We start from the raw sequence: 25,168 nt of genomic DNA, 5'->3' as shown, positions 1-25,168 counted from the left end.
CAAATGGTCATTCCCATTTTCTGTTCTATAATTCAGACTGGAGGGGAAAAATCACGAAAGTTAAATGGAGGAAATTTGATTTGACCTTTCTAACTAAACTTTCTGTTATCCAAATCTGAACGTTTTCACTGACTAGTAGGTTACCTATACAGCAGAAACAATTATCAGCAGGGATGAGACTAGATGTGCTACTGGTACTTTCCTCTGATGATTGCTCCGTCTTCTGAATCAGCTGCCTCTGAGCTAACTAACTACCTCAGCCTTAAAACTGGGGGTGGACTGGGGGGCACTGGAATTACCTCTCACATATTGATGGACAGAGGATACATCTACTGGGAGGGAGTTCCATGTACCTGGCTTCAGGTTTTACGTAGAAGTTCATCTACTGAAGTAACTAGCCTTTCTGACTTCTGCTCCAACCAGGTGAGGAATGATGTACCTGACTGGAAAGTTCGGGAGAATCAACTGGGCCATCCAACATAAGCTCTTTCCTCTTTCAGTCACAACCTGACCTCAGGAGCCATGCACAGCTCTCTGTGATGGAGTAAGGGACCTGCCGTAAGAGTGAGGCTTGTGCTTGTCAGCTGTGCCAGCGGCAAGGTGGGTAACTGTGTCTAAATTGGGGGTGCATACCTATTTGGCCATAGATCTTAAGAAATCCAAATTGTTATTTAACTAGGTAAAATTACTAGACTTATTAATGAACAAATAACAACTAGTGGAGGCCTATATTATGAAAAGAATAAGTTTCATTTTGGGGTTAAGTAAGGTAGAAACAACACTCAGTGAACACATGGAAGCCAGAGACTAAGAGTTTAATTTAAAAGGACAATCTCTGGAATTCTCTGATTCTAGAAATCAGCTTTCTTTTTAATAAAAGTGATATATTAAGTGATTATTTTCTTCTCTTGGGAGCCTACATCTGTCTCTATATTGGTTCCAGACTGAGGATGGGGAGAAGGGATCAAGTACTTATTGATCCACTCAGACTCCAACATCTTGGTAAATGGGCAGACAACCTTGAGAAATAAATAAGAAATGAATGAGGGAGGGGACAAAATAGCATGGGAAATCAGTGTTTTGATCAAGGCTGGGGCTTTACTGTGTTAGGCCATGTGGGTTTTCAAGCCTGAGTGGGGCACAGAGTCAGACAGGTAACTTGAGACTCTTTTGCCAGCTTCGGCTGATCTTGCAGGTGTAGCTGAGGCAGGGATTAAGTGTTTTTAGGCATTGTTGGGTGGAATAATATTTGTAGCTTTTATTGTGTCTCTGAGCCAATTCTTCAGACCTGCACTGTGAAGTCCAAGAGTAGATGTGTGGCATGGCCTTAAGACGTGGCTGCTAGGTAGGCCTTGTCCACTTCCAAGATGTGTCACCTGCTCTGGGACCCTCAGGTCACTGTTCTTGGTGTGAGCCCCACACAGCAACAGAATGGGGGGAAAAGCTCTTTAGAGAGAGGAAAACTGTGTCTTTTCCACATGGTCCATTCGAGTCAAAGAGTCTTTAGTAGCAGATGAAAATGCACCCCAGAGGGTTCTGTTGCCTACACAAAATAAATGATGAAGAATGTGAGCAAAACAGAGGAAGTTATGAAGAGTTCTCTGACAATGATTATAAATACCTACAGCACTTGAAAGAATCATCTGGGCCCTATGTGCTTAAATCCAAAATACCTTCCGCATAACAGGAGAGATGAGAAAGAGGAAACTTTAATAATTCTAGGCCATGGAATTACTTTGCCTTAATCAGAGTTTGCATCAGAATTTAAGGAAGATATTGAATTGGTAAATAAAACAGCTGCTATTTTGAGCTCTCAACTGGATTTGGATCCTGACGTTGTTGCAGCTCTTGGTGATGATTTTGACTTTGTTATCCAGCATCTATGTGAAAATGATTTTATCCTTCAGGCTGATGAGGAACAACAGAGGAAGAGGGAATAGATGGAAAGAAATCTAAAGCTGAAAATGGCAGTGAGTGGAAAGATATGGATGGGAAGAAAAGTGATAGGGAGGAATGATGACTATGGTTTTTAAAGCCCATTCTCAAATGAAGATGGTTCGTTTGCCTGTGCAAACCTCATGAAGTCATAGGAAGCCATTTTTTTTAGGAAGAAGAAATAAAAAGTCACTTCATAGAGAATTCTATTACTTCCTCAGTCGTGAGAAGAAATGAGCAGCTGACCCTACCTGAGCAGTTTGAGAAGTTTTATGAACAATTAAGATGATAACAAGATTGGAGCGCCAGATAATGCCAAATTGGAGGGTTCCATTCATGTATCAATAGATAGCAATGGGTTACATGAAGTTTTTAATGACGAATGCAAAGAGAAGGCAGAGAATTGTATAAAGTTGAATACACTTTAAGACTCTGAGGATGAAGGTCTGCCAGTTAATGAGACTGATGAGTCTGAGGAAGAAGAGATGGTTTCTCTAGTTCTAGAAGAAGCAAAAGAGAAGTGGGATTCTGAATTCATTTGTAGCACATGCTCACATTTATTCAACCATCCTTAGCTTATCAAATATTAACCAAAGCCCAAACAAATCCAAGTATTTAATAAAACAGGAATGCCTCTCGATGGCTTACCAAAGAAAGGACTCACAGCAAAACAAGTTAATAAGTGCAGATGATTAATGGCAGTGATCTACTTAAGGTATCAACTCAACCACGTTCTAAAAATGAGAGCAAAGAAAATAAAAGAGCAAGAAAGCAAGTTATAAAAGAAGAGCACAGGGAACAGAGAGCAGAGAAGAAAGCTAACAAATTAGCCTTCAAACTGAAGACACGAGAGCAGGAAAATGAGTGCTGCATTTGAAGACTGTTGAGGGTCCAAAGTTGTAAAAATGGGACATTTAAGAAAAGGCACATCCCCCATTAAGGACTCCTCATTATGTTCAATCATGAATTACAATCTTCAAATGACAAAACTCTGCAATTTTTATTGATAGGTACTGAAAAAACAAGTGTAGTATTTGAACTAATTTTACAGCTCAATTATAAAATAATTGTAGAACAAGTTTGCCCTGCTGACCATCATGTACATCCTGTCATAGTTTTGTTTTAATTGTAATGTCTGTTTACGTTGTTTTGAAGGTTTAATTAAATTTAATGTTATGCTATAAACTTTACATTATCGCTAAAATAAATAATTTCATGAATGTGAAATGTCTGGATAAATTATTAGAAAATATCTTCATGACTTAAATCCAAAGGCAACAAAGTTCCATAAGGGCCATAATACTAATGGGTGGAGTCTTAGTTTTAAATTCCTAGTGCAGGCCCTCGATGGGCAGGTGTAGTTCACCTGCCCTGATAATTTTCCTTCTTATTCTGCTTTAAACTATACTCAGGGCCAAGGAGAAATCTGTGAAAGGGTTCACTTCAGGAGTCATGCAGCTTTGCCTATGGCCTCAAAACTTACCCTCTCACCACTATAACACAGACTGTCTTTAATGCACAGATTCTGATGGTCGTTTTAGATATGAGACCCAAACTATTATTTCACCAAGGGAAGAGTGATAGATTTTATCAATGAACAACTAAAACTGGAGGAAGCTGTTAAAATAAAAAGACTATTTCACCTTCTTTTCTTAAGGTAAAGAAACAATCCTGAAAATAGGCAACAAAGCCTAAGGAAGTGATTTAACAGGGATGTTTCTGGAACATTCTAAATCTAGAAATCAGATATGCTTTAGAAATTAGGAGGAAATGGGGGACTTCCCTGGTGGTCCAGTGGCTGGGGATCCACCTTCCAATTCAGGGGACGTGGGTTCGATCCCTGATGGGGAAATGGGATCCCACATGCTGTGGGGCAACTAAGCCTGTGCACCACGGCTACTGAGCATGCAAGCCACAACTAGAGAGCCTGTGCTGCAACTGCAGAGCCCATGCACTCTAGAGCCTGCATGCCACAACTAGAGAAGCCTGTGCACCGCAACGAAGAGCCTGCATGCCGCAACTGGGACGCGACACAGCTGAAAATTAAATAAATAAATAAATATTTTAAAAAAAATAAATTAGGAAGAAATGAGAGTGGTTTGAAAAAGATGCCTGAGTCTTATTCGTAGAATTGGAAAATTTTCAGAATAGTAACAAACAAAGAAAAACAGTATCATTAAAATAGAACTAGAAGAAAGTCTGAGACCTTAAAGAGGCGGGTGAGACACAGTGAAAAGGGACATGAAATGATTTCTCTTCAGAGGCCAGGCTAGAAAGACATAAAAAAGAGATGCCCTAAAGGCAGTTTTTTAAAACCCCCAAAGCAGCTCCAGATTACAAACTAGCTCTGCTAGCCGGCTTCAGAGATGCCCTCAATGTTCCCAGCCTCATAATATTCACGCCCCTATATAGTTTCCTCCTACTTTGTATCTGGGTTCGTTGGTGTGACCAGTGGAATAAGGCAGAAGTGGTACGTTACTTTCAAGGGTAAGTCATAATAAGATGTTGTAACTTTCTTCTTGCTCTCTCTCTTAAACCACGTCCCCGGCTGAAACCAGCTGCCATGTCGTGTGAACACTCAGGATGCCCTGTTAGGCCAATATGCAAGGAACCGAAACCTTCTGCCAAAGTCAGTGAGGAACCAAGGGGTCCTGCCAAGAACCATGTGAGTGAGCCATCTTGGAAGTGGATCTTCAAGCCCCAGGAAAATGGTCAGATGATTGCAGACACACACACAGAAAAAGACTAAAGAAAATGTTCATCTGTGGGGTGTTGTAACCATGAATGGTTTTTGTTTTCTCTGTAATGTTTATATATTCAAAGTTTTCTAAAACTAGCATTGTTTTAAAATTTAAGATTAGAAAAGGCAATGATATAAGTAATAGGTATGGAGGGGCATGCATGGCCAAGAGCGTGGCTTGACAAAGGCACAGAACCAGAAAAGGATGAGTTTACAGCTGAGTGAGACTGGCGACCCCCCAGAAGAGCCTGAAACTAGGACTCGATGCAACTGATCCAGTACAGAAGTGGAGAGGTGAGACCAAGAAGGGAAGGAAAGCAATACTAATGTGTTCAACAGTAAGATACCAGTGTGGGCAACTGGAACTCAAGTCCATTGGAGACTTCTGGGGGATCCACCCAAAAGAGAAAACAGCTGGGGAATTTAATCACCAACCCTCTTTGTCATTGGTTGATGGCTTTACAGCGATGTACAGCTCTTGCAAACTACCTTATACCTAGACTAAAGGCAATCCTGCAGCCAAGGTGCTCATGGTAAGAAGTGTACAGGAACGCAGAGGACTGGGGAAAGACGGTCACACACACAATGAAGAGTCTGCTAATCTGCCACATGAGCAAAGGATATATGTGGGAGACACTGGCCAATGACACTGGGAGGATAGACTGGGATTGGCTTGTGGTTTTCTATTCCTAAATAAAGAGTTTGGACTTTATTTTACGAGCACTTAAAGAACTAAAGAGTTGACTTAAAATAATTTTTATTATGCAAAATTTCAAACATATATAAGATTATAAGGAACAGTATAGTGAACCTCCATGTGCTCATCAACTAGTCTGAGTAAGCATCAACTCTGGCCTATCTATCTACACTCCCATTTATGTTTTCTCACTCCATATGATTTGAATCAAATCCAGGGATCATATCAATTACTCATAAATATTTCAGTATGTATGCATAAAAGATAAGGGCCTCTTTTCCTTTCTAATACAACCTCAAAACCACTATCAGATCTAAAAATAATAATTCCTTGGGACTTCCCTGGTGGCGGAGTGGTAAAGAATCCGCCTGCCACTGCAGGGCACATGGGTTTGAGCCCTGGTCTGGGAAGATCCCACATGTCGCAGAGCAACTAAGCCCGTGCACCACAACTACTGAGCCTGTGCTCCAGAGCCCACAAGCCACAATTACTGAGCCCACATGCCACAACTACTGAAGCCCATGCACCTAGAGTCCATGCTCCACAAGAGAAGCCACTGCAATGAGAAGCCCATGCACCGCAACGAAGAGTAGCCCCCGCTTGTCACAACTAGAGAAAGCCAGTGTGCAGCAACGAACACCCAACACAGCCAAAAATAAATAAATAAATAAATAAATAAATAAATAAATAAATAAATAAATAAATAAATAAATAAATTCATTTATTTTAAAATTCCTTAATACCATGAAATGCCCAGGCAATGTTCAAATTATTAATTGAAGGAAAGTTTTTAAGAGAAAAATTCTGTGGGAAAAGTTACTCTCATACCAGTATACAAGATGTATTAAAACCAAAAGAACCAGCACAGAGAAGGGGGAGTATAAATGCTATCACAACAGGACAGACATGAGAAAGCCAAGGTGTGAGCTAATGTGATGGTAACTGGGATGAAAACATGGACCTGAGTGAGAGAGAGACCTGACAGGACTCAGTGAAAGCAAAGATAAAGGCGGCACAAACGTAACTGCTGGGACGTAGAGAAGCACAGGGGACAATTGACGTAGGATGAAAGATGATGAATTTAGTCAGAGATCTATTGGCTTTAAAGATGAATATCTGGTTGGAAATGTAGAGAGACTACCTGGAAGATGCAGAACCATGGTCTGAGGGAGAGACTGGGATTAGGGATTTAGATTTGAGAATCTCAGAGGTTATGGCTAACTGAGAGAAAGTGCATAAAAGAGAAAAATAGTAAAGGGCAAGACAGAACTTCATGGTTGCCTTAAAGAACTAGATATTAAAACAAAAGCCATGAAGGAAGACAAAAATGGAACAATCAAGGAGGTGAGAAAGAAACAAGAACTCAGATTTATCACAAAAGCCAATTTCAAGAAGGATGAAGAATCCCAAAATATAAAAGGTATAGGAAAATACTCTGGGGACTCCAAAGTGCATTAAATGCTCAGAAGTATTCTATCATATATTCTGCAACTCTTAAAGAGTTCCCATTGTGTGCCAAAGACCATGCTGGAGGTCCTGGGGATGAGATGGAAAATCTAGCTCAGACCTTTCCTTCTTGGAGCTAACAGTATAGTGAGAGAAGCAGATATTAATCAACTGATTGTACAAAGAAGTAATTAGCAACTGCAATGAGTGCAATATGGGGAAATCCAAGATTGTAGGAATGAGAGTGCACATTAGGAGAATCTGATCTATTCTGGGAGAGTAGGGAGGATAAAGGATGGTGTCCTTGGAATCTTGAATATATTTGATAACCACATCGGCAGGAATTCTCTAGCATTGCTATTGGACTTGTTAGTAAAGAGTGACATCATTGTTTTTGCCATTAAAAAAAGAACATGAAAACATGTCATCCACATTTCCTAGTGAAGTCAACTAGACCTCATTTTGAAGGAAGGAGGACTTTAAGAAGTTTTTATAATAGGTTCCTTGTTGAGACATTTTGTACAAATGTTTACAAAGAAAAGAGACATCATCAAAAGCAATGTGTAGGAACATTCTAAATTACTTTTAATAAGATCTGACATATGAGTGTCATAATGCAAAATGTGTATTTTGCCTTCAATTTCTGCCATAAAAATATTTGTCACGATTGAAACAAATATTTTCTTTTGGAAATCAATATTTTGGTTCTCAGGGCTCAAGCAAAGGTCTTGTTTGGAAATTACTTTTGTTCATACTTACAGTGAGGACAGAGCTCTGCAACAGTAGAATACCATGCCAGCAACCACTGATCAGGCCTTTACTGTATTCCTACACTGCTCACATCTGATGAACTCATATATGTAAAGTTACCACCAAACAGATGAAAAGCAAAGGCTTTAAGACCTCATCTATGCAACAAATAGTAAACTTTAAAGTTGATGTATCTAAGAATTAAGAAATCAAGCTCAGAGATTTGAGTAGTGCTCAAATGTTTTAGAAAACACTTGGATGCAAATTAATCGTTAAAATATCCTTGGAATACTCTTGGGATTGTTTTATTATTATTGGAATATTATACTTCATTATTTTAAAAATCAAAAGTCAGACTTCTTTTAGAAACCTTCCTTGAGAAATAGGCCAAGCTCAAAAGTATTAAAAGTTTATTGAGATGGTTTCAGATTTCACATTGCAACTAGTCTCTAACAAACTATTACTTGTTGACATTTGGTGTAATATTAAAGAAGAATATCCACAATTAGCTGAAAAAGTTATTAAAATTATCCTCTCTTTCCAACTACATATTTGCATGAAGCCAAGTTTTCTTCATATACTTCAACCTAAATACCATATTGCAACAAATTGAATGCAGAAGCAGATAAAAGAATCCAGCTGTCTTCTACTAAGGCATATATTAAAGACATTTACAAAAATGTAAAACAGTGCCACTCTTTTCACTACTTTTTGTTGTTATTCTGAAAAATCTATATTATGTATTTTAACACATAATTGGTATTCATTATTATTTTATTAATATATAAATATTTCAAAGATTTCTCAGATTTAATATCTAATGTGATAAATACTCATAGATATAAGCTACATAAACAAAAGCTCTCTGGGGGCCTTCAATAATTTTTCATAGTGTGAAAGGGTTGAGAAATCCTGGATAGATACAATTTCTGTTTACCATGTTTACTGTTTGTTATTTTGGGTCATTCCTGGGATGCTTTAATGTACTCCTTATAGTTTACAGTCATTAAAGTACACCTTCCACTGAGTGGTTTATTTCAACAGTATGGACAAATCAGCAGTGCCAAGGAAAGAACAGGGTATTTGCTCCTACAGGTTTTACATAATTTCAAGAGAAAACAAAAAGTTATTGTCAAACTATATTATAAAATTATTATCAAGGGACTTCCCTAGCAGTCCAGTGGTTAGGACTTCGCCTTCCAATGCAGGGGGTGAGGGTTTGATCCCTGGCTGGGGAGCTAAGATCTCACATGCCTCACAGCCAAAAAACCAAAATATAAAACAGAAGCAATATTGTAACAAATTCAATAAAGACTTTTAAAGTGGTCCACATCAAAAAAAATCTTAAAAAAAAAATATTGTCAAATTACATATCACCTATGCTGGAATTGTACTTTTTTTTGAAACTGAAAATATTTATGTTTTTCCTAACTATAAAAGAATCATAAAGCCTATGCTATACAGTAAAGAAGATTTAATAAGTCACCCCAAATCTACCCATCACCCAAAGATATACATTTCACTATATTTTCTTTCAGACTTCTTTTTCATACTATAGTGAATGTGTGTGCCTGTCAAGGAAGAAATAATCCATATATAAATTTAGCTACAAGAGTTCCATGAAAATGAAGAATTTCAGCTTGGAAATCTCTGGATTCTGAAAATCACTGGGATCTGAGTAAGAAAGCTATTGTATAAACCTAAGTGTTAATTTCATTAAATTAAATGTATACTGCCTGATATGCTATAATAATTAAATTAAGTTTAAAATCTAAAATGTAGCTGAGTAACAGATCTGGACATTAAACTGTCTTCCAGCTAAAAATTTTAATATACAGAAGTTCTTAATATACAGAAGCTATTCTACTAATCATATTGAAATGCTGTTACACATTAAAATAAGCATGAGTGAACATCATAGTTCTATTTTGGTATCTGGTATTATTAAGAGTGCCTGTATTTTGGACTTCCCTTGTGGCGCAGTGGTTAAGAATCCACCTGCCAATGCACAGAACACGGGTTCGATCCCTGGTCCGGGAAGGTCCCACATGACGTGGAGCAGCTAAGCCCGTGCACCACAACTACTGAGCCTGCGTGCCACAACTACTGAAGCCTGTGCACCTAGAGCCTATGCTCTGCAACAAGAGAAAGCCACCGCAATGAGAAGCCCGCACACCGCAACGAAGAGTAACCCCGGCTCACAGCAACTAGAGAAAAGCCTGCGCGCAGCAACGAAGACCCAATGCAGCCAAAAAATTAATTAATTAATTAATTTAAATGTTGTTTAAAAAAAAAAAAAGGTCTGTATTTACGAAATCTTGTTTCATTGCATCTCTAGCTTATCTACCAATTTAGCCTTAAAAACTTACTTAAAAAAGTAATATAATCCTATACATTTACCAACAGTTGTGTGAAAGGTTAAGAAGTAATTAGCAATAAATGTTTCTTAAAGACCATCTGCTTTCAATTTTTCCTAAGATGTTTTTATCAACCTTCACTATAAAAAATATTAACTTTCCACAAATTAGTCATATTTGAAACAATTTTTAAGAGGGGAGAAAAACTGGTAGAACTGACCATTATACAGTAAAGTTGAATGGTAACATACAAAATACGTTGGAGAATGCTTTTTTTCTTAACTACCTCGCAAATGTTTCAATGCCATGCTTTTAATTATGTAATCTGCTCTCCTAAAAAAGGCAATAGGTAATTTGGGGCCTTCGGAATTATTTTTGTATCACTTTCAGGCATCACTGATAAGTTCCAGCAATCACATTTTGAACAATGATTATCTAAAATAATTTATTGAAGCCTTAGAATTTTTTTAGTTTTACCATATTGAAAAGTATCTCACTACATTTCACTATCTTAGATTAAATGGAGTTGTGAGCAAAATTAAGTCAATTTATAGTTTTAACTTAATACACATTGCTTATAAACTTTAATTTTTAATTATTTCTTCTTGATTTCACAGTTGCCTCACACTGCCCATTTGCATAGAGCATGGATATGAACTGAAAGGCACCAGACATGAAAAAAGGCATTCACAAACTAATATAAATGCAGTCCAAATAACAAATATGAGAATCATGTTAACTTATTGTATTTTCAGCCTAAAAAAATGTTAATCTAATAATTATGTTACTGTCATTGATGAGCATACTTAATAAACATGAGGAGCACCTACTAAAAACATATACACTAGCTTTAGATGTTATCAAAATCACAGTGTAATTCAAATGGGTATTAAAATTTTGGACTTAAAATAGTTCCATTTATATGCATGTAGATGTTCTCACAGGCTGTAGGAAGTCCTCACCATGTTCATTTTAAGATGGATATATACAGCATTTACTTCAGTTCACAAAGTGTGGGCATAAAACAATCTACAGAAGCTTTTTACAGGGTTTAAAAGAGTTCTAATCACCCATGCCAACTGCACTCCTCTCTCAACACAAAACTGCTTTTGAAACCAAGCATTCATTTGTTAAAACAAGGCATCTGCTGTTAAAGAGATTGATTATCCTGGGGCCTGACCTAATTGGGAGATTAGATATGGTTCCCTACTCTGGATGGCATGGTTTATAGAGAGAGAGAAAAAAAAAGAACAAACTTCTTTTGAACTCCAGTGCACTTTTACTTAATTCTAATTTTCTTTAAATAGAAAACAAACAGTATTGCAAAGCAGTATTCACCAGTATTGTCAGGTTGGTGAAATTGGTGTATTATGAATTATGAATTCACTGAGTTTATCAGGTCATTTCATTAGTAACAGGTACATATCCACTTTCATCACATAATCCAAACACTATCAAAAAAATGACTTTTTTGTCATATCCCACTGAGTTAAGATCACTATAGTGGATACACACACACACACACACACAAATCTGGCCTTTTACTGATGGTATCATTTCAGTTTTTTCTATAGCCAGTTAGGTATCAGTTTTTCCCCCAAACACAGACATCACCTCATTGCTGTGGCTAATTGCATTTTTCTTCCTAGCCTTTGACAACGAGACCTTTGTTAATGCTATTCACCAGTATATCAGACTTGGGTCATCCATCCAAAACATGACAAAAGACCCAGATGCTCATGTAAATTGCACCCCCCAAAAGTACTGCCCTCTTCCTCCATGCAGATGCAGATCCATGACCCCCTTCCATTTTTGTTCACTCTCTTTGTTTTCACTTAATCTGTCATGGTTGGAAAAAGTATTTATTCATAGACTTTACGAAACAGTATGCTTTGCTTACTCAATAGATCAAATAATCAGATAATTATGAAATCAGATACAATTTTCTATACAAAATTTAACAATTGCTTATTCCAGTTGAACTTCGAAATCAGATCCATTTTCCAGAATAAAGACTTCTTTCTACTCATTTTTCACTCCTTTTTGAACTCTCAAGATAAAACCAAGTTCGTCCTCTTTTACTGAAGGAAAAAGGTTTCAAGCAGAAGAGCAGGATTGAATCATTCATAAATTACCTCAGAATTAAAAAGTTAATTTAACTACTTGATGCTTTTTTACTGCTTTCAGTAAAATTGCATTAAGTATTACTTACTCAGAATTTCTACTTTCTAAAGTCTCAAGTAACTTAAAAATAATTTCAAGAGACTTAGAAACTATCAATACTATAATGATGCTTTTAGAGGGTGATTATTATGGATTCAAATGGCATCAGGATCATACTATGTGTGTAGATATATCTGTATTACAGGATCAAGGCTTCTTTCTATTCATTTTCACCCTTTATATATTTTCATCTCATATATTTTAATATACACTATGTTTTAGATACTAAGTCACAGTAAGAGAAGGCAGAAATAGATAATTTTTAAAATAAAAAACAATTTATCCAAGAGCAATCAACAGCAATATTTTGGTATTTTAGAGAGAGTTAAAAATCAAATTAAGGTATATGAATTTCTGATCTCAATTTTAAAGGTTTTCAAATGTAATTAAAATTGAGTGAAAACTTAGTAAAATGGTAAGAAACTTCTAGGGTTCCTAGAGCTACTATGCAGTCACAAATACAACCACACTAAATTTACTACGCTCATCTGTTTGTCATGATACCAAAAAGAAAGGCAGAAATACTTTACTGAACTTATTTAATGAAATGATATCAAACACTAGTAGCCATAGAAAGCTTAGCAAATATTATGGAATATATACGTAACATTAGGAATTGAGTGACGCAGGCCATCAGTTTATTGGCATTCTCTATGATGAGGCCGAAACGTGCAGGCCTCTCTCTCTGAATCAAGTCAAGACAGAGAGCAGGACAGCTTATACAAAAAGAGCAACGGAAGACAGGGCACACAAAGCCAAGAGGAAGGATAGGAGATTTTGTAAATGACTGAAAATTTGGAGGAGTTAAAGAACCAGAAATCAAAGACACCAAAGATGTCTTTGGAAAGGAAAAAAAGGAGGGAAATTGATGAATCTATGATAATGAGGCAAAACCTGGGATTCTCCTGGTAATTATAGCACTCACCAGACTTTAAACAGTGAAGAAATACTCGAGTGCTTCTTGCCTTGACTGTTACTATAACTCTGCAATCTGTACTTTACATCAGCTACACTGATGTTACTGAAACATCACTCTATGTTGTTCCCAAGTCCTAAAACCTTCAATGGCTCTCTAATGTCCTGGAACAGTACAAATTTTCCAGCCTGCCACACAAGACTCTCTAGAAAAAAGACCCAGATGTGATCTAATTACATGAGGACTGTGTCCCGGGTAAAGTGAGCTAGTTTGGTGCTTAAACTTTGGGTCTATCGATTTTAAGTTCTGTGCCTGTAATGTCCTACTTATATGTCTACATCTACTTTTTCTTTATGACTCAAATTGGAGTTAATATTCTTCATTAAACCTTCCCTAACCACCACCCATATCTGCCAGCCAGTTCTAGGCACTCTTTAAGTTCTTTGTCCTCCAAGAAACATTCCATAGTTATCTTTGAATTCATTGTGCATTTGCTGCATACATTCACTTGATACTCATCTGATACCTCCTATTTGCAGCTATTTTTGTGTGTCGGCTCCCCAATTAGATTTGCCTGGCAAAGAAAGGCTGTTTTCTTTTCCCTCTTGCAGTCACACAGTACCACATCATGAGATAAATAGTACTCAATAAATATCTATCGAGAAAAAATATCTATTGAGAAAAAAATGTTCAGTATTGTTATTTCTCCTTGGTTGACTTTTCTTCCTATTGTCCACAATGGCTGCTCAAAAAAACCTTGTCTATCTCTGCCTCCCCCACTTCCCTATCTTGCCACTTCCTCCACTGAGAACTAAAAGTTATTGCAATACTGTGATTTATAGAAAATGTATGTATTTGGTCATCCAGATGACCAAATATATATGAGAAATATATATATGTACAAGCACTCATACACAATGGCCAAATATATATATATATATAATGATAAATATTTGGTCTTCATCCACAGTTCCTGGCTCACAGCTCCCAAAGCCCTTGAAATTTCCTGATCAATAAGGGCAAAGAAGATAATATTTGGTCTCTTGCCTTCAGTTCCAGAAAAAGCTCCAGGGAAGGTGACTTTTGGGTCCCACCCAAAGGACGGGGGCTGGTCGCCAGGAAAACCAACTCTGTGATTAGAGGGTTAGAACTTTCAGTCCCACCCCCTGATTTCCTGGGGAGAGGGGTTGGAGGTTGAATGAATCGCCATTGGCCAATGATTTAGTCAATCATGACTATGTAATGAAGCCTCCATAAAAACCCAAAAGGACAGCTTTTATCCTTTTTCAGGGAGCTTCCATGTAGGGAAACCAAACACCTCATGTGCCACACTGCCAGGCTCCCCGCTCCAAGAGGACAGAAGCTCCTTTGTTCAGGACCTCACCCTATGTATCTCTTCATCTGGCTATTTATTCATAGCCTTTAATACTCTTTTATAATAAGTTTGTAATTAGTGAGTAAATAAGCTTTCCTGAGTTCTATGAGCCGTTTTAGCAAATTATTCGAAACCGAGGAGGAGGATGTGGGAACCTCGGGTTTGTAGCCAGTAGGTCAGCAACACAGGTAACCAACCTGGGCTTGAAACTGGTGTCTGAAGTGGAGGGTGGTCTTGTGGGACTGAGAACTTTACCTGTGGAATCTGATTCTATTTCTGGGTAGAACCAGATCGTGTCAGAATTGAGTTGAATTCTCGGACACTGCTGGCATCAGAGAATTGCTTCCTGATGTACAAAAGCCTACACACACACACACACACACACACACACGCTGGAATTGGGTCCATGAACCCTTTGCAATTATCCTCAATGTTTCATTAAAAATAAAAATTTCTATACTCTCACCTCTTCTTTCTTGTATATTTTCATTTCCCAAGAAACTGTCTCTTTTAAGGCTTATTCTCCACTTAGGTCCTCGATGCCACTGTTTTCTGTGGCCTCTGGCTCTAGTAGTTACACCTTTCCAACTTCCAACTTCAGTTTTTACATTTCTTCTGGCTCTCTTTCCTCTATATTCCTAAAAATAAAATTCCCAAGATCCAGCAATTGTTCATGTTATTTCCCCCACTCTCCAAGCCTCTAACTCACAAAACTTTTGCTTTTATCTCATTATCCCTCACTTCCAAACTCCTTGCAAAAGACTTCCATCCCCTCTCCATGCCCTAAATTGCCCCAAATTGCTTCCTCTTAGTTCACCAAAGATCTCTTGAGTGCAAAATCAAATGATGTTTTCCCAGTCATTCTTAGTTGTACTGAATTGCGTACCAAACTACTAAAATATTTTCCTACCCAACTCAGATTCACTAAAGTAGGTTTTTAGGACATTCATTTCATGATTTGCCTCCTACTTCTCCATTTCTTCTGAGTTTCCTTCATTGTATCTTCTTCCACCATGTGACATTTTATTAGTTACTACCCCCAATTCCTTCCCTGAGTCTTTTCCTGACCCAAACTCACTTGAACTCACCCAAACTCATCTCCATGTATACAATTCCACTATGACCTCTAAGATACCACACTTTATTCTTCAGAGTTCAAACACATGAACACATTTTCAAAATGTCTCTCAGATTTGTCATCCCTTCACATTTTTATTGTACTGGACATCCTCACTTCCTTCTGTCGGAACTATCCACAGAGTTGGCAAGCTGAGCAGAAGCCTGGATTTCAATCACCAGTCTGTTCCTTAGCCAGAGCATTTGTATAGTACACAAAATAAAAAACCATTTCTGCTGTTGCAGTCCTACTCAAGGTACCCTTTTTAGCTGCCCACTCTTAACCTGAAGAGACAGTACTTCACCCTGGGCCCCACCTCTTGTCTTTCTTCCTCCACTTCTGGCCTCTTTCCCTTGTTCCAACCCCTATCCTAAGCCCAGGGTCTTCTCTCTATGCTGAAACCTATGTTTCCATTAGGTTTCCAGCCATTTGGCTTCATTGTGTTCCATTGCTGGATGAGTTCCAGGGGTTTCACATCAAAAATGGAGGGAAGGACAGGGCATAAGGACCCCTCAAGCTAGATTATTGAAAATCTAGTCAGACCTTCCACACTTTCAGGATTCATATCCTGCTATCATCTAGATGGCCTGGACCTTGGATAAATTAATCCAACCTCCTTCTGCAACTTAGTTTCCTCCATTGTAAAAAATGCAGGTAATAATAGTACGTAATTCATGGGCCTGTGAAGGGGTTAAATACATTGATTCACATAAAGCACTTAGAAGAGCGCCTGGCAGAAAATAAGTGCTCAATTAATGGTAGTTAGCATTATCATTACTTCTTCTTTGTCATAATGTTAAGAGAGCGTCTGTCCCAATCTCTGCCTTAAATTGCTTTACCTAAGGACTCCTTTAGTTATCCTAGACTAAACAAGTACCAGACAAGTACCAGGAGAGTTGCATGGGAAAGTGGAGGAAAAGCTACCTAGATAATAATAATAATAACTAATAATAACAATAATATAACAATAACAAGAATAATATATTAATAGTAAATCAAAGCTTCACTTGCATTATCTAAAGGAATCCTTACAGAATATTTATGTGGCAAGTACTATTATTACCTCCGTTTTACAGATAAGGGAAAAAAATTCTTAATTTTTCTTAAATTGTCCAGATAGTCTGCCTCTAAAAAGTTTCTAGAACATGCTATTTTGGCATCCCTTTCTTGCACATTTGCCTAAGAACTCTGCTTCTGATAGATTGCTTGGAGATTCCTGCTTCTTTAAGCAATGCCATGACACTCCACCTCCATGTTACCAGTAGTAAAGCTCTTTCTCTTCTGATCCAAATGGACTTCTACCACATAAGAATTTGTTGAAACTCTGAAGAGGGTTTTTATTCCATGCCTTCAGCAGACTTAAGTGGAAAATGAATGAATGGGATTCAAAAGTCTGGGGCACTCTTTCCCAATAAAGATAATGTATTTTCCTCATAGGATTGCTCTGGCAGAAGCCAGCAAGGAGAACGAAAACTCAAATTTCTATACAGGCATGCAAGTTGGCCAACCTAGCTACATCCATTCCATGTCTGCCTGGGAGAGGGGACGAGCAAAGACCATAACCATCCCCAACTCCAGGTGACATATCCTTCAGCCAACAGGGTTTCTGCCTACATTCCCAAAACCAATTATTTCCAAAGTGGGATGTGTGCACAAAACAATTCACTGGGATACAGGAAGAAATGTAGAATTCCCACTTATATTGACTCTTTAAGAAAATAAACTAAGCTGTACTAAAATGTAACAAGTGGATTGACACTGACACTCTCACAGTCCGCAGGACAGAAAGTCACAGGTCACGACTAGTATCCCCAAAGAAATGAAAGTCAACCATTGCAAATGTAATGTCTCTTTCTCTGTGCAGCTAACAGTTGGTACTGTGCTATCTAACAAGAATTTCAGAAAAATTAACATTCATGTTCTTTCAGAGAAAAAGTGACTTTTAAAATGAAAAATTTTTTTCAAGACACTCAAGCTACTGAGAGAGCATGTCTGTGTCAATTATTTTTTTAAAAAAACTTCATCTGAACATTGAAAAACTTGGAAACAAGTTTTTCTAATCTATTTATAATATTTCTAAATTACAAATTAGTTCCAAGGGCAATTAAAAGATAAAAACAATTAGTTCAATTAGTTCCAAACTAATAGAAAGGTGTTGTGTTTTCATAGTTTTAAGAAATGGACCAAAACTGCTTAAACCTTCGTTTTAGACCCATTTTTTAAAATTATAACAATACAACACTTTTTAGTTTGTAAGAACATCTAATTGGCACCAGGAAAATGGGGAATTTAATAATAACTTTTCAAGGCTTTGCATAATTGCTAAAAACAGGTAAATAAAAATAAGAAGTCAACAATGAACTCTCATTAGGATCTTCATATCTTTGTGATGTAACTTTTTTAGCTCTGATGGTCAAAAAAACAAAAACTCAAAAAACAAATCAAAAAATCCAAGTATTGGGCTTCCCTGGTGGTGCAGTGGTTGAGAATCTGCCTGCCAATGCAGGGGCACGGGTTCGAGCCCTGGTCTGGGAAGATCCCACATGCCACGGAGCTACTAGGCCCGTGAGCCACAACTACTGAGCCTGTGCGTCTGGAGCCTGTGCCCCGCAACGGGAGAGGCCACAACAGTGAGAGGCCCGCACACCGTGATGAAGAGTGGCCCCCGCTTGCCGCAACTAGAGAAAGCCCTCGCACAGAAACGAAGACCCAACACAGCCAAAAATAAATAAATTAATTAATTAAATCTAAAAAAAAAAAGTAAAAAGAATCACTCTCACAGAAAACAAAAAAATTAAAAAAAAAAAATCCAAGTATTAAATTAAGCTGAAGTACCTGACTTTTAAGTCACTCTTCACAAATAATTAAACCAAGATTTTTAAGAATACGGAAGCATATTAACCACGTAAGTCTTAATACAGTTAATATATTTAGTGAAAGTAAAATTATTTTCTAGTGATACAAGAATCATTTTTTAAAATAAATATTTCTTTACCTCATCTTTCTTAATTTCCTACATACATATACATACACACACACACATATACACACACTATACCTAATACTGTGGAAAATGTCTATAATTTAGAGATAAATAAACCTATATTGGCGTGTATTCATTATCTTCTGTGTTACTGATGAGATACACTATTTTAAACAAGATCTTTGAGAAAGAGAAAGAGAAGAGGAAGGTACATTTACACTTCCAGAGTCCTTTGAATAATCTTCCTTCAAGTTCCAGTCTCCCAGAAGGCACAGGCAAGTGTACTTGGGGCCTTAAGTTCTTCCCACTCTCCTGATCTTTTTCCTAAGGCGGGCAGCCATCCTAGGAATAGCAACACATAACTTCTTAATTCCCTAAGATGTTCAACTTCTGTGTTAACAGTAGCATTTTTGGCTGCTCTTGAGAAGTCAATATCATAATTTCTTATTATTTTAAAGGAGATTAAAGATAACTCAAAATTAATAAGAATCTTAATGTGTAATTCCAAAAACAAAAAGAAATCTATCTTATTAATAATTTTTTAGTTATACAAACTCATAGCCACACATTACTTTTAATAATAAAATTCCGTGAATAAATTTTAAAAACATCTAAATTTATGTAAACTAAAATGCTACAGTCCATTGTTTCACATACTAGAGTCTGCAAGAATATTCTTGGAGATATACTAATTAAATGAAACTTGATTTCAGGTTTTCTTTTGTTCTGATAATGGCGTAACACAGGTTTAAAGAGGTATATACTGGATAACCCAAACAACTGCCTTAAAACAAAACTGCAATCAATTTTGGAGTAAAATGTTACCATCTATACTTACAACCATATTGGGACTAAGCAATCATAAAAAGACACGATTTAATATTTAATCCACTTGATCTCCAACATTAAACCAAAAACTGTGGAATTCAGTAAGCCTTTTTGCTGTTAGTTGATGTTAAACAGGTTATACACATCATTCAAGAATTAAAAACACTGTCATAGCCAATTTATATGTAGAAAACCTCAGCACAAATAATAGAATTAATGTGCATGACTGATCTGTAACCTGATAAATATGGCTTGACTACTGTATTGTTTGAATGAGCTATAAACACAATGCAAGTTATAAGAAAATTGTTTCAGTTGAAAAAGCCAAGTTTATCTAAATAGAAAAATATAAACGAATTTAAAGTAAAGTGATTTTCATGTTCTCACAAAGCTTTTTTTTTCCCATAAATGTTTTATAAAATGGTACTAACAAATATTTGAGAAAGACCCAACTTTATGGCTTATTTATTTTGTCTATGGAATGTCTCAAAAAATACTTTTCCACTTACTCAAATAACATCTTAGTTGCATTATTAGTTGGTAGATTCAGCAGAACTAATTCACCTATATTTACATATTAAGCAATAGTAAAAATGACTCTCACCTACAAAAGATTCAGAAGCAACAAGCTTAAAATGTACTATAGGCATAAAATATTTAACCAAATTTAATATGTAATTATAAAATCATTTAATGCATTAAATCTGTTTTTATTAATTTAATTGCAACCATGGCTTTTAATTCTTCACAGAGGCTTTGTGTTGTTAGTTTCCATATCAGACACTCTCTGAGCTGTTTTCACTTACATTTTAAAATATACTCTGCTGTCAAAGTCAACTGATTGCAGAACCCATTCTTCATACATATATTACATACACACACACACACACACACACACACACATATATAAATGTTCCAAACAGTCTCTGAGGATTAAATAGGAATAAGAGTACCTACCTTTCAAGTTATGCCTTTTGGTGCCTAATCATGGTTGAGCTATGGAAGACTTCTAAGTGACTATATATTACTTATCATAATAGAATTATGATAAAATAATACAACATGGTAATACTTTCTGATAAGAACAGCCCATGTTTTTCATTACAAGAAATTATGGAATTATTAATAAGTTTTCAATAATTTTTGTACTTATTACTAAAGATAAAATTTTAATATCCTATGTATGCAACTGGATCATTAAAAATGATGAATTATGCAGGTACAGAGATATATTTGTTAAGTTTATTAAGCCATTGCTTATTAATAAAATTTCATGATTCAAATTTGTTCTATCATTTTGAACATGTGGACCAACAATCAAAGAGTCCTCAGAAGGAAAGTATTTGGGGAAGATGGATCTTTAGGAGATTTACATTACACAATTTAATTCTTAAGCTTATGAAAAAATGTAAACATTCATTGGATCTACAAAATAAACCTTAAGTAATCAGAGTAGAAAATTTCTGATTTTAATTCTTGCTCTTCACATCAAATGAGAAATGATCTATATAAGAAATAGAATAACTAAGACTTATGACAGCATCCTTTCTTTTAAAGAGAGCAAATTCCCCATACTGACATAAACATCTATATGCATAGAATTTTTAATCTAAATTTAGTGGATAAATTTAATTTTATTTTATTAAAATTATCATAAAGATAAGTATCCCTGTTTTACCCATTTTAGAACAAAATGCTCTATTTCAAGATATTGGACTCAAGAATAAAATAACACCTGGAAATGTGATGGAAAACTGTCATAAGTCTATCAGAATAATGACTCAACTACCTAAAATGTTTTCTTTTTCCAGGTAAAAACAAATATGCAACTTAAATGTAAACGTAAATAAATGTTTTCGGGCATGTGTGTATGCATACACGCTACATGTTTAAAAGAAGTATAACAGTTCTGTAATATATTATGATCCAACATTTCATTCTGATGTGTTCCACACATACGAATACCTTAGAAATCACCAAATTCTTTTTTCCTCATTTCACTTTGAACTAAAGCACATATACATGGACTGTTTTTTAAAGGTATTATTTTACATGTAAACAGTGCCATCTTGTGGCGTTTGAAACTATTTGCACACTGGCATAAAATTCATTAAGGACTGTAATTGCCATTTTCTTGACAAGTATACAGGTTATTGAACACCCTTAATCTAAAATCAGTTAATATTTTAAAAATAAGAGCATTTTCCAGCATGTCTTCAAATAGAAATAATATTAAAAGAAACTAAGTCAAGAACCCTAGATTCTATTACTATAAATCTTCTACTAACCAGATATTGAATCTTAGACTATGTAGTCACTCCAGACCTCAGTTTCCTCATCTCTAAGACTGTCCAGCTAAGTTATTAGTTAACTGCCTAAAATTCCATTTGATTCTAGCTTTGGAAATTTTTATGAGTATTTCTGATTTTAGCATTCTAATATGGAATACAGGTCTGTTTATGACATACGTTTTCATACTCATCTCTTTTATAATTCTAGGTTATTTGATTATGCACTCTGCTTGAATTTTCTTCAGAAATAAATCTTAATTTATACTTCTCCCTGTCCAAATAACCTTCCCCTAAACAATACACATTAGAAAGATGTCACTGAATTGTGAATAAAAGTAAATTCAAGTAACTGAAAACAAGTTTTTAAAAAACCTTCTGTAAAGATAAGGGTGCATGCTTTAGGTAAGATGGGATCAATGTCAAACCAAGTACCCAAAAGCTAATGGGAAAGAAGTTCCACCAAAGCTTCTAGAATCATAAGTGTTACAGTGAAACAGAACAGTCTCAGAGTTGAGCAGCTCTACCTAACATCCTGAGAGCTTTGACCAACTCTACTGTATATGGCAGGCTTGCCACCTTGGATTCTGTACTACCATTTCATTCTTCCTCCATATCAGTCATCAAAACTCAATTCTTTTTTCAAAACGTCTTGCTCTGATGTATACTTTATTACTTAAACTCTGGCATCCATCTAGTCCAGGAACTCAACCTCCTAGGTCTGCATTACTAAAACTGCCATCATAGTTTACTGCTTTTCAAAGAGTGATTTAAGAACTTGCATCAGAATCATTTGGGATGCTGGTTAAATCATGTCATCTCCTAGACTCCAGAAAGTAGACTGGCACTGTCCAATAGAAAGATGACAAAAGTCATCTATGTAATTGTCAATGTTCTGGTAGACAGATTAAAAAACTAAAAAGAAACAAGTAAAATTATTTTAATAATATATTTTATTTAATCCAATGCATGTAGAGTATCATTGCAATATGTAATCAATTACAAAAAAAATCAATATACTTTACATTCTTTTTTTAAACGAAGTCTTAGAAATCTGGTACTTTATACTTGTAGCATGTCTCAATTCACACCAGCACACTTCAAGTTCTTAAGTCACATGTGACTAGTGTCTATGGTACTGAACTGAACCAGACTGAAAGAAGGAGGAACAGAAGCCAGGAATCCACACAGTTTGCAAAATACCCAAGTCATTCTTTCACATGCTCAAGTTTGAGAACCACCACTCTAGATGGTCCACTACACAATATATTCTACTACCATTACTGAATTTACACTTGAAAAAAAACACCCCTTTAATTACAACAATCCTAAGAATTTAGAAATCCTTGTACATCTAGTTCAATCAACTCAAATAGGTATTGGTATTCAAAGCTCCCTAAAAGTGGCCTTACTGCATCCATTCAACCTGCTCTCCAACTGGAAAACATTTTGGGTTCTTCCATGAAGTTTTCCTAGGCAAATATTCAAATATTCATTTAACAAATATTTGTGGGGCACCCAATAAATGTCATCATGAATCCTCTGCCAAAACAGGAAGATACAAAAGATACCTTTAAATAATGATAATGTAACTGTTTTCATTGCAACAGTGAAAGCAGTGCTCTGAAATAGCACTATGGGATGCTATGAGAGTGCATAAGAGCAGAACCTTATACTCTGAGGGGTTAAAGAAAATTTCTTTAATGCAGTAACATTTAAGTTTAAAAAGTATGAACATAATCAGAAATTTGAACAAATAAAACTCAATTTCTGGGCAGAGGAAAGCACCTTACAAAAAGCTCTGAGTTTGAAACGTTACTAAAGGAGTAGGCAGGTTAGGATAGTAACCTGAAAGGAGGCTGCCAGGTAGGCAGAAGCCAGATAAGATCAAATTTATGAGCCTCCAACTGTTTTTAAGTATGCATATTTAAACAAAACTAGATTACAAATCCTCAAAAAGCACAGACCATGCTTTCTAAGCCTTAATTATTTCTTAGAACACAACGAAAGTATTAAGACTAGAACACAAAGAAAGTATTAACAAATACTTCCTCTATTTATGGAAATCTTATATATTTTGCCAGCCTTCTAGAATCTCCAAAATTATACTAACAATTATTTGCATCTCCTATATTATTATGAAACTGAAGGAAGTCTTTCCTGAAGTGCTAAGTAGTAAGTTCCTTAGCAAAAGAGACAATTTATATATGAAGTAAGGTGGGCATCATGTTCTACCAGCGTGATGCCAGAATTCTGGCTCTAACCCAAAATCCTGGTGGAAGGAATGAAAAGGTGGTGACTTAAACACACGCATACACACTTGTACCACAGAGACTAAAGAATGTAAGGAAAATACTTCACTGGGTCAAGTCAGCTTATTACCTATTATACCTGTTTCACTCTTCAAACTGATCAAATTCTGATACATAACACTGTGACGAGGCAGAGTTCTGAGATGGGCCCCCAAATTTGTGGCTTCTAGGGAGCATATACTACATAATCCCTCCCCTTGAGTGTGGCCAGACATGTCATTATGAGGCAAAATCATTTTGAAGATTAGCTTCAACAAAGAGGAAATTATCCGGCTGGGACTGACCTAATCACGTAAGCCCTTTAAAAGGACCTCCCTGAAGTCAGAGAGACTGGAAGTGTGAGAAGGCCTATGGAAGGGCTCCCTGGCAAAAGCACAAGACTGGCCTCTGGCCAACAGCTAGCAAGCCAATGAGAACCTCAGTCTAAGAACAAGGATATTAATTCTGCCAGGAGCCAAAGGGGTCAAAAGAGGACCCCAGATTTTAGATGTGATCCCACCTGCAGACAGGTGCCTTTACTTCAAACTTATGAGACTATGTAGAGCACCCAGCTATGCCATGCCCCAGACTCCTGACCTAAAGACTGAGATAACAAATGGGTGTTGTTTTAAACTAATTTATGATAATTTGTTACACAGCAATAGAAAACGAATACACTCAGGCATTTTTCTCATATAATTAAGTAACAGTACATCTGGTAGTTAAGTTTCTCGGACTTCATTTTACGAATAATTTTCCCACCTGCTTTAAGTATAAAATTGTTTCGCACCTCACATGAACATTAGCCGTGCACTATCTCCTTAATACTTCTCATCCTAACGTTAAAAGTCATTGAATTTGTGAGTCAAAATTCACTGAAAAGCTCTTCAGTGCTGACGGGCCTTTTTGGTGAGGGGACCTTACTCCCGACCAGTCGCCTAGGGGTGGACGGGTACACAGTGCAAGCTGGCCCAGCGGACGCAGCCTCCGGCTGCCCCCAGACTCCGCCTCGCAGGGGGGCGGGGCATAAACGTGAGCTGAGCCCAGAACAGACAAGGGATAGAAAAATGCAAGCAGTTCGTCCCTTTAACCCCTAACCCAATTTCTCAAGAAAAGCCGCCCACACAGTAATCCCTCTAAAACTGTGGCTGGGCTGCCGCGCACGCAGTTGCTTTACGAATTCCCAAAGCATCTAGCAAGTTCCAACCGCCCACTAAGGATC

At 36.6% G+C, this 25,168-nt stretch overlaps 1 pseudogene; it reads left to right on the top strand.

Moving 5' to 3' along the window:
- The first annotated feature begins 1,367 nt into the window (after nt 1-1,367).
- Nucleotides 1,368-25,043, top strand: LOC118895345 (annotated as a pseudogene).
- The last annotated feature ends 125 nt before the right edge of the window (nt 25,044-25,168 follow it).

This window comes from Balaenoptera musculus, chromosome 5 (genome assembly GCF_009873245.2).
Source record: "Balaenoptera musculus isolate JJ_BM4_2016_0621 chromosome 5, mBalMus1.pri.v3, whole genome shotgun sequence".
Classification (NCBI taxonomy): domain Eukaryota; kingdom Metazoa; phylum Chordata; class Mammalia; order Artiodactyla; family Balaenopteridae; genus Balaenoptera; species Balaenoptera musculus.
This window is presented reverse-complemented; position numbering and strand designations above follow the sequence as displayed.